A 9633-nucleotide genomic window follows, 5' to 3' on the forward strand; every position below is an offset into this window, starting at 1 on the left:
GATCCACCCGGATCCCAAGGTATATCAAAGCCACTTTGAATCAATAATGATTTAGAATTTAGCAGTGAGCACAAAGAAACATATGTCAAGCAATGACGAAGTCTAACTCTCTTCCTATGCATCGGCATGTCATACAAGAACAATTCATGAACACATAGTAAAGGCCAATGCATAGTATAAACAGTTTCTTGCAATTTTATCATATTGGAAACATGGAGAGGCGGAGATGTAGTTCCTCTCTCATAATAATTGCAAGTAGGACCAGCAAGCACATGCATATTATATTCATCAAAATTATCATGTGCAATGGTAAAATGCAACCCATCAATATAATCCTTAATAAGGGCAAACTTCTCCGATATAGTGTAGTCAGGAGAATTCAAAAAGATAATAGGACTATCATGCGTGGGTGCAATAGCAACAATTTAATGTTTAACATAAGGAACTATAGCAAGTTCTTCTCCATAAGCATAATTCATATTGGCATCTTGGCCACAAGAATAGCAAGCATCAAGTTCATCAAAAAGGGATATTTCAAACGAATCAACGGGATCATAGCAATTATCACGGCATTCATCCTTCGGTAAGAACGAAGGGACATTAAATAATGTATGAGTTGGAGAGTTACTCTCATTAGAAGGTGGGCATGGGTAGCTAATCTGATCTTCCTCCTTTTGTTTTTTTCTCTCCTCGTCATCTTTTTCATCCAATGAGCTCACAGTCATCAATTTCTTCTTCCATAGACTCCTGCAAAATATTAGTCTCTTCTCGGACAGCGGAGACTTTCTCAATAAATTCATCAATATCATAATTGTATTTATAATTCTCATAGCAATATTTAAGGATAGTTAAATTTTCAGGTCTATAAACTGAATCATCAAAATCTTCAAACTCTTTAAACAAAGATTCAATTTCACAAGCACCCTTAAAAGCAACAAATTCTTCTATTCGTTCCACATCATAGTAATCATATATACCATTAGCATAAGAAGCTAAGGTTTCATTATCATTAAAATTGCATGAAAAGGGAAGGTGTGGAGCCTTCATCCTAGAGCAACAAGTATAATCATATCTCAAGCATAGTTGCCGAGCATACCAATGCAACATATAAATTTGATCCCATAATAATTTTCCTTTTTGAGTCAAGCGATAATCCCTAAAGTATTCACGTTGATCCAACGTGTCTCCCATTACATAATTGAATGGGGTCTTCTCGGCATTATTAAAGTAGTGAATAATATCTTTCACATAATGAGCATCGAGGGTTTTAGGAGGTTCCCCATCTCCATGAGTAGCAAGTAAACCTATTTTTTGGTATTTCGTGTTCCATATCCATAACTAAATATAGAGAACAACTTAGAACAGAAAATAAAAATTACTTAGTGATAAAGCAAACAAGCACACACGAGAATATTCACCCCACGCTATGACTCCCCGAGAACGATGCCAGAAAAAGGTCTTGATAACCCACAAGTATAGGGGATAAATTGTAGCCTCTTTCGATAAGTAAGAGTGTCGAACCCAACGAGGAGCTAAAGGTAGAACAAATATTCCCTCAAGTTCTATCGACCACCGATACAACTCTACGCACGCTTGACGTTCGCTTTACCTAGAACAAGTATAAAACTAGAAGTACTTTGTAGGTGTAATGGGATAGGTTTGCAAGAATATAAAGAGCACGTAAATAAAAAGTAGGGGTTGTTTTAGGTAAAGAAGCAATAAAGTTAGTATAGCGAGTGTGGAAAAGTGGTGGTAGGAATTGCGAAATTGTCCCTAAGCAATTGACTACTTTACTAGACCGATAGCAAGTTTTATGTGGGAGAGGCCACTGCTAGCATGCCATCCCTGACTTGGAATTCTATGCACTTATGATTGGAACTATTAGCAAGCATCCGCAACTACTAACGTTCATTAAGGTAAAACCCAACCATAGCATTAAGATATATTGGTCCCCCTTCAATCCCGTATGCATCAATTTCTATGCTATGTTGAAGCTTTTGTCACTCTTGCCCTCCAATACATAGTCCTATCAACATACAACTAACCCTATGGTGTGATCCACGCGCGCGCTCATATGATTGGCACCAAAGGACAGCAACATAACCACAAGCAAATTAAACTAATCAAAGTAATTCACCAATTACCGATAGGACAACGAAAATCTACTCAGACATCATAGGATGGCAACACACCATTGGATAATAATATGAAGCATAAAGCACCATGTTCAAGTAGAGGGTACAGCGGCTTGCGGGAGAGTGGACCGTTGTAGATAGATGGGGGAAGGTGATGAAGATGTTGGTGAAGATGACGGAGGTGTTGGTGTAGATCGTCGTCACACGATGATGGCCCCGGCGGCGTTCCGGCACCATCGGGAGAGAGCCCCCCTTCTTCTTCTTCCTTGACCTTCTCCCTAGATGGGAGAAGGGTTTCCCCTCTGGTCCATGGCCTCCATGGCGGCGGAGGGGCGAGAGCCCCTCCGAGATTGGATATTTCTCTCTGTCTCTCTCTGTTTCTTCATTTTTCTATGTTCCAGATTCTGGCCTTTCACCATTTCTTATACTCCTGGAGATTCGTAACTCCGATTGGGCTGAAATTTTAACATGGTTTATATCCGGATATTGGCTTTCTTGCGGCGAAGAAGGGCACCAACCGCCTTACGGGGTGGCCACGAGTGTCAGGGGCGCGCCCACCCCCTAGGGCGCGCCCCCTTCCTTGTGGCCCCCTCGAGCATCGTCTCGCATTGATTCTTCTTCCCAAAAATCACATATATTCCAAAAAAATCCCCTTCAGTTTTTATCCCGTTTGAACTCTGTTTGATATGGATTTTCTGTGAAACAAAAAACATGCAACAAACAGGAACTGGCACTAGGCACTGGATCAATATGTTAGTCCCCAAAAATAGTATAAAAAGTTTCCAAAAGTATATGAAAGTTGTATAATATTGGCATGGAACAATCAAAAATTATAGATATGATGGAGACGTATCACACACCCTTGTCAACCTACGAGGTTCGATAGTAATTTGATCTGAAGCTTCATGATCATCATCATTAGCTTTCTCTTCAACTGAGATAGGTGCCACAAAAACATCTTTCTGTGATGCGCAACTCTCTGGTTGAAGTGAAGGTTCAACAACCTCATCAAGTTCTATCTTCCTCCCACTCAATTCTTTCGAAAGAAACTCTTTCTCGAGAAAGGACATGTTCTTAGCGACAAACACTTTGCCCTTAGATCTGAGATAGAAGGTATATCCAATCGTCTTCTTTGGGTATTCTATGGAGACACAATTGTCCGCTTTGGGTTCAAGCTTTTCTGGTAGAAGCCTATCGACATAGGCATCGCAGCCCCAAACCTTAAGAAACAACAACTTAGGTTTCTTGCCAAACCATAGTTCATACGATGTCGTCTCCACGGACTTATAAGGTGCCTATTTAAAGTGAATGTAATTGTCTCTAATGCATAACCCCAAAATGATAGCGGTAGATCAGTAAGAGACATCATAGATCGCACCATATTCAATAAGGTTCAATTACGACGTTCGGACACACCATTACGCTATGGTGTTCCAGGCGGCGTCAACTTGAAACGATTCCACCTTGTCTTTAGTGATTGCCAAACTCATAACTCGGATACTCTCCCCTTGATCAAACCGTAGGAACTTGATCTTCTTGTTACGATGATTCTCAACTTCACTCCAAAATTGCTTGAACTTTTCAAACGTTTCAGACTTATACTTCATTAAGTAAATATACCCATATCTACTCAATTCATCGGTGAAGGTGAGAAAAATAACGATATCCACCGCGTGCGTCAACACTCATCGGACTGCACACATCAGCATGTATGATTTCCAACAAGTCACCTGCCTGTTCCATTGTTACAAAGAAAATGGGGTTTTAGTCATCTTGCCAATGAGGCATGGTTCGCATGTGTCAAGTGATTCAAACTCAAGTGACTTCAAAAGTCCATCGCATGGAGGTTCTTCATGTGCTTTACACCAATATGACCTAATCGGCAGTGCCACAAGAAAGTGGTATTATCATTATCAACTCTACATCTTTTGGCATCAACGTCATGAACATGTGTATCACTACGATCGAGATTCAGTAAACCATTCACATTGGATGCATGACCATAGAAGGTGTTATTCATGTAAACAGAATAACCATTATTCTCTGACTTAAATGAATAATCATATTGCAATAAACATGATATAATCATGTTCATGCTCAACGCAGACACCAATGCAAAAAACATTTATCTGGGTTCAACATTAATCCCGAAGGTAGAGGGAGCGTGCGATGGTGATCATATCATCCTTGGAAACACTTCCAACACACATCGTCACCTTGCCCTTAGCTAGTCTCCTTTTATTCCGTAGCTTTTATTTCAAGTTACCAATATTAGCAACTAAACCAGTATCTAATACCCATGTGCTACTAGGAGTACTAGTAAGGTACACATCAATAACACATATATCAAATATACTTTTGTTGAAGTTCCCAGCCTTCTTATCTACCAAGTATTTGAGGCAGTTCCGCTACCAGTGATTGTTCCCCTAATAGAAACACTTTGTCTCGGGTTTGGGTTCTTGGGTTTCTTCACTGGAGCGACAACTGGCTTGCCATTCATGAAGTTTCCCTTCTTGCCCTTCTTTGAAACCAGTGGTCTTGTTAACCATCAACACTTGATGCTCCTTCTTGATTTCTACCTTTATGGCCTTAAGCACGACGAACAGCTCCGGGATCATCTTCCCTTGCATGTTATAGTTTATCACGAAACTCTAGCAGCTTGGTGATAGTGACTGGAGAACTTTTGTCAATCACTCTCTTATCTAGAAGATTAACTCCCACTTGATTCAAGTGATTGAAGTACCCAGACATTCTGAGCACATGCTCACTGGCTGAGCTATTCTCCTCCATCTTGTAGGCAAAGGTCTTGTCAGAGGTCCCAACCTCTCAACACGGGCATGAGCCTGAAATACCAATTTCAGCTCTTGGAACATCGCATATGTTCTATGACGTTCAAAATGCTTTTGGAGCCCCAACTCTAAGCCGTAAAGCATGGCGCACTAAACTATCAGGTAGTCATCAGAACATGTTTCCCAGATGTTCACAATATCCACAGACGATGCCAGAGGAGTTGGCACACCGAGCGGTGCACCAAGGACAAAAGCCTTCTGTGTAGCAGTGAGGACAATCCTCAGACTACGGCCCTAGTCCGCACAATTTCTTACAATATCTTTCAACTTAGTCTTTCTCTAGGAATGTATTAAAACAGGGAGCTAACGCGTGAGCTATTAATCCACAACACAATTTGCAAAGACAATTTATACTATGCTCATGATAATTAAGTTCATCTAATCAAATTATTCAATGAACTCCCACTCAGATAGACATCCCTCTAGTCATCTAAGTGATACATGATCCGAATCGACTAGGCCATGTTTGATCATCACGTGAGACGGACTAGTCATCAACGGTGAACATCTCCATGTTGATCGCATCTACTATATGACTCATGTTCGAACTTTCGGTCCCTTGTGTTCCGAGGCCATGTCTGTACATGCTAGGCTCGTCAAGTCAACCTAAGTGTTTCGCGTGTGTAAATCTGGCCCCCTCAAACCGAGCTGATATTTTGAGCACGACATTGCGGTAAGCTGCCATCTTTGGATCTTTTGCATCGAATTCTCCGTTTATTTGTGATATTGCGAGGTTTGAATCCCTGCGCACCTCGAGGAGTTGTGTGCCCATAGAAACAGCCATCCGGAGACCATGTAGTAGTGCCTCATATTTGGTTGCGTTATTGGAGTCTGTGTACATGATTTGCAATACGTAACGGACTATGTCCCCTATAGGGGATGTTAGGATGACACCGTCCCCTAGTCCGGCTAACATTTTAGAACCGTCGAAGTACATCACCTAGTTGGAGATGTGTCATACTCTTTAGAGAGTTCGGCTTCTGTCCATTCGGCGGCGAAGTCGGCCAACACCTGAGATTTAATAGCCCGGTTGGTTTGTATGTTATTTCGAATGGTAGGAGCTCGATGGCCCATTTTGCAATGCGGCCGGTGGCGTCTCGATTGTTTATGATATCATTGAGTGGTACCTCGGAGGCCACCATGATCGAACACTCTTGAAAGTAGTGTCGCAGCTTCCGAGATGCCATGAAAACCGCATATGCTATCTTTTAATAGTGCAGGTACCGGGATTTGCATGGTGTGAGAACCGTCAATATGTAGTATACGGGTTTTTGGAGTGGGAATTTATGTCCCTCTTCCTCTCGTTCAACGATGAGTACTGCGCTCACCACCTGGTGAGTTGCATATATGTACAGTAGCATGGGTTCGTTGATGCTAGGCACGGCAAGGATTGGGTTGTTTGCTAGCAGAGTTTTTATTTCTTCCAACCCGGCTGTTGCCGCGTCCGTCCACTCAAAGTTGTCGGTATGTCGAAGCAGGCGATATAGCGGCAGCGCCTTCTCTCCCAATCTAGAGATAAAGCGACTCAAAGCTGCCATGCACCCAGCTAGTTTTTGGACCTGCTTTAGGTCTGTTGGAATTGCTAACTGTGATAAGGCTCGGGTTTTGGCCGGGTTTGCTTCGATTCCTCTATTGGAAAAAATAAACCCGAGCAGCTTTCCGGCCGGAACACCGAAAACGCATTTTTCCAGATTGAGCCATATGTCATATGTTTGAAGGTTGTCGAATGTAAGACGTAAGTCGTCCACCAATGATTCGACATGTTTAGTTTTGATGACTACATCATCTGTGTATGACTCCACCGTCTTGCCAATTTGTTTTTCCAGGCATGTTTGAATCATGCGTTAGTAGGTGGCGCCGGCATTTTTGAGTCCGAAAGGCATAGTGTTGAAGCAGAAAGGCCCGTACAGGGTAATGAATGCCGTTGCGGCCTGATCGGGTTCCTTCATCTTAAGTTGATGGTATCCAGAGTATGCATCGAGGAAACATAATGAATCATGTCCTGTGGTTGCATCAATGATCTGGTCAATGCGGGGCCGTGGGAAGGGGTCCTTAGGGCAGGCTTTATTGAGGTCTTTAAAATCGACACAAAGGCGCCAGGATGTGTCCTTCTTTGGCACCATAACCAGGTTTGCTAGCCAATCCGGGTGTTTTATCTCTCGAATAAACCCAGCTTCAAGTAGTTTGGCTAGCTCCTCCCCCATAGCTTGTCGCTTGGGTTCGGAAATCGCCGCAGCGTCTGCTTGACTGGCTTGAACCCCTTTATTATGTTGAGGCTGTGTTCGGCCAGTCTGCGTGGGATTCCTGGCATATCCGAAGGGTGCCAGGCAAAGATGTCCCAATTCTCGCACAGGAATGCTCTTAGAGCGGCATCGACCATCGGATCCAGCTATGCTCCCATGCCTGCTATTTTATTAGGATCCGTCGGGTGGACTTGGAATTTGACTATTTCGCCTGCTGGCTTGAAAGAAGTGGATTTGGGCCTTTTATCAAGAATTACGTCGTCTCTATCCACTGTGGACCGTAGAGCGGTGAGCTCCTCGGCCGCAAGCGCCTCGGATGATGCCTCGAGGGCCAGGGATGCGGTTTTGTTTTCGGCATGGAGTGCTATGTCCGGATCATTAGCGATAGTGATAACTCCGTTGGGCCCGGGCATTTTGAGCTTCATGTACCCATAATGAGGTATAGCTTGAAAGCGTGTGAATGCATCTCGCCCTAATAGGGCGTGATATCCGTTGTTGAAAGGCGCCACCTGGAAGATTAACTCTTCGGACCTGTAGTTCTCAGGCGTGCCGAATACCACATCAAGTTTAATTTTTCCCGAACATCACGCTTCTCGACTGGGAATAGTGCCTCGAAAGGTTGTACTGCTCTGCTGGATGCAGCTCTTGTCCATTTGCATTTTGTCGAGCATGTCCTCGTAGATGAGGTTTAACCCGCTGCCACCGTCCATGAGCACTTTAGTCAGCCGAAAGTCGTCCACAATTGGGTTTAGAACTAGAGCGGCTGGTGCTCGGACTGATCGGGCCTGCGGTTCGTCCGTGGCATTGAAGGTTATCGCCATGGCATTCCAAGGATTGATTGCGGTCACTTGGTTGACTTTGGCGAGGTCGCAGAGCGCCCTTTTGCGCCGATTGTTTGAAGAAAAGGTCTCAAAGACCGTGAGCACATTGAGGTCGTTATCCTCCAGGGAGTACTTCTCTGGGGTAGTGCTGGTGAGGATAGCCTCACCGCTCTTAGCCACCTGCCGGAGTATCCAACATGCCCGAAGGCTATGTGTTGGTTCAGATTTTGGCGTCGTGTGTATCTGACAAGGCTTATCGAGCCATTCATCAAGGACAGTTCTATGTCCCGTTAAGGGCTTGATTTTCTTGTCCGTTGAGTGATGATCAGGTGCCCCGTGAGGGTGCATCCTTTTTGCCCGACCGGTGGATGGCTTAAAGGTCAGTGGTTCAAACCGAGTTGTCTGGGCTTTCCAGGCACTTTCCATTGCGCAGTACTTCTGTACTCTGTGTGCCAAATCTGCAAAGTGCAGTATGCGGCGTCGGTTGAGGGCATTGAGGGTCCCCTCATCCATACAGTTGCGGCAAAAGACTGATACCGCATCATCGTCACAGCAATCTTTAATCTTGTTTTTAACAAGTAGGGATCTAGCCCAAAAGTGATGGACTCTTTCCAGAGGTTGCTGCCATACGTACATTAAGTCGCATATGTTCGGGGGGCCGAAATTGCTTGGAGAGTATTGCTTGTGGCGGGTGGGTGGGCTTAAATCCGAGCCCTGACCCACTGTGGAATCCAGAATTTGAAAGATTTCTGAGGTTACCGGCCCAGGATCCGGAGTGTCCTGGGAATTTTTAGGCTCAAGCTTGGTTCTATGTTCGAGGACAAAAGGTCTCTTCTCGAAGATGAGTATCCGCCTCGCAGGACTCGGAGATCTGAACATAGTTTGTTCTTAGCATAGGAGGAGAGGTATCCTCAACTTGCTCCTCCACAACTGTCACCAGGTGGGTGACAGGTGGGGACCTGATTTCCCTCTGATTGGGTTTAAGCCCAATCAGATCAAAATTTGTTATGACCCCCAGGGTGGTGATGCGATCTAGCAGTTCATTCAAAGACGAGATATCTTCCAGATCCATCTTATCTACATTTTTGGGGTCGATGCGGAGATGATTTTTGACGGTCTGGGAGACTGCCTTAGGCTTAATGGCCGGGCAGGCGCCTATAGTGAAACTGCCGAGCTGGAGGATCTGCCCAGGAGCTGGGGCCCTTCTAGAGGTGATTTTGTCGTTGATGACAAGGCGAGCCATCGATATTTCTATCGACAACACAGAGGAACTCTCAGTGAAAGCACCAATGTCGGTGTCAAAACCAGCTGATCTCAGGTAGGGGGTCCCAAACTATGTGTGTGAGGGTCGAAGGTAACAGGAGGCAGGGGACACGATGTTTACCTAGGTTTGGGCCCTCTTAATGGAGGTAATACCCTACTTCCTGCTTGATTGACTTTGATGAGTATAGGGGTTACAAGAGTTGATCTACCTTGAGATTGTAATGGCTAAACCCTAGATGTCTAGCCTGTATGATTATGATCACCCCTATAGACTAAACCCTCCGGTTTATATAGACACAGGAGGGGGCCAGGGTTGTACAAA

Source organism: Triticum urartu, chromosome 2, assembly GCF_003073215.2.
Source record: "Triticum urartu cultivar G1812 chromosome 2, Tu2.1, whole genome shotgun sequence".
NCBI lineage: Eukaryota > Viridiplantae > Streptophyta > Magnoliopsida > Poales > Poaceae > Triticum > Triticum urartu.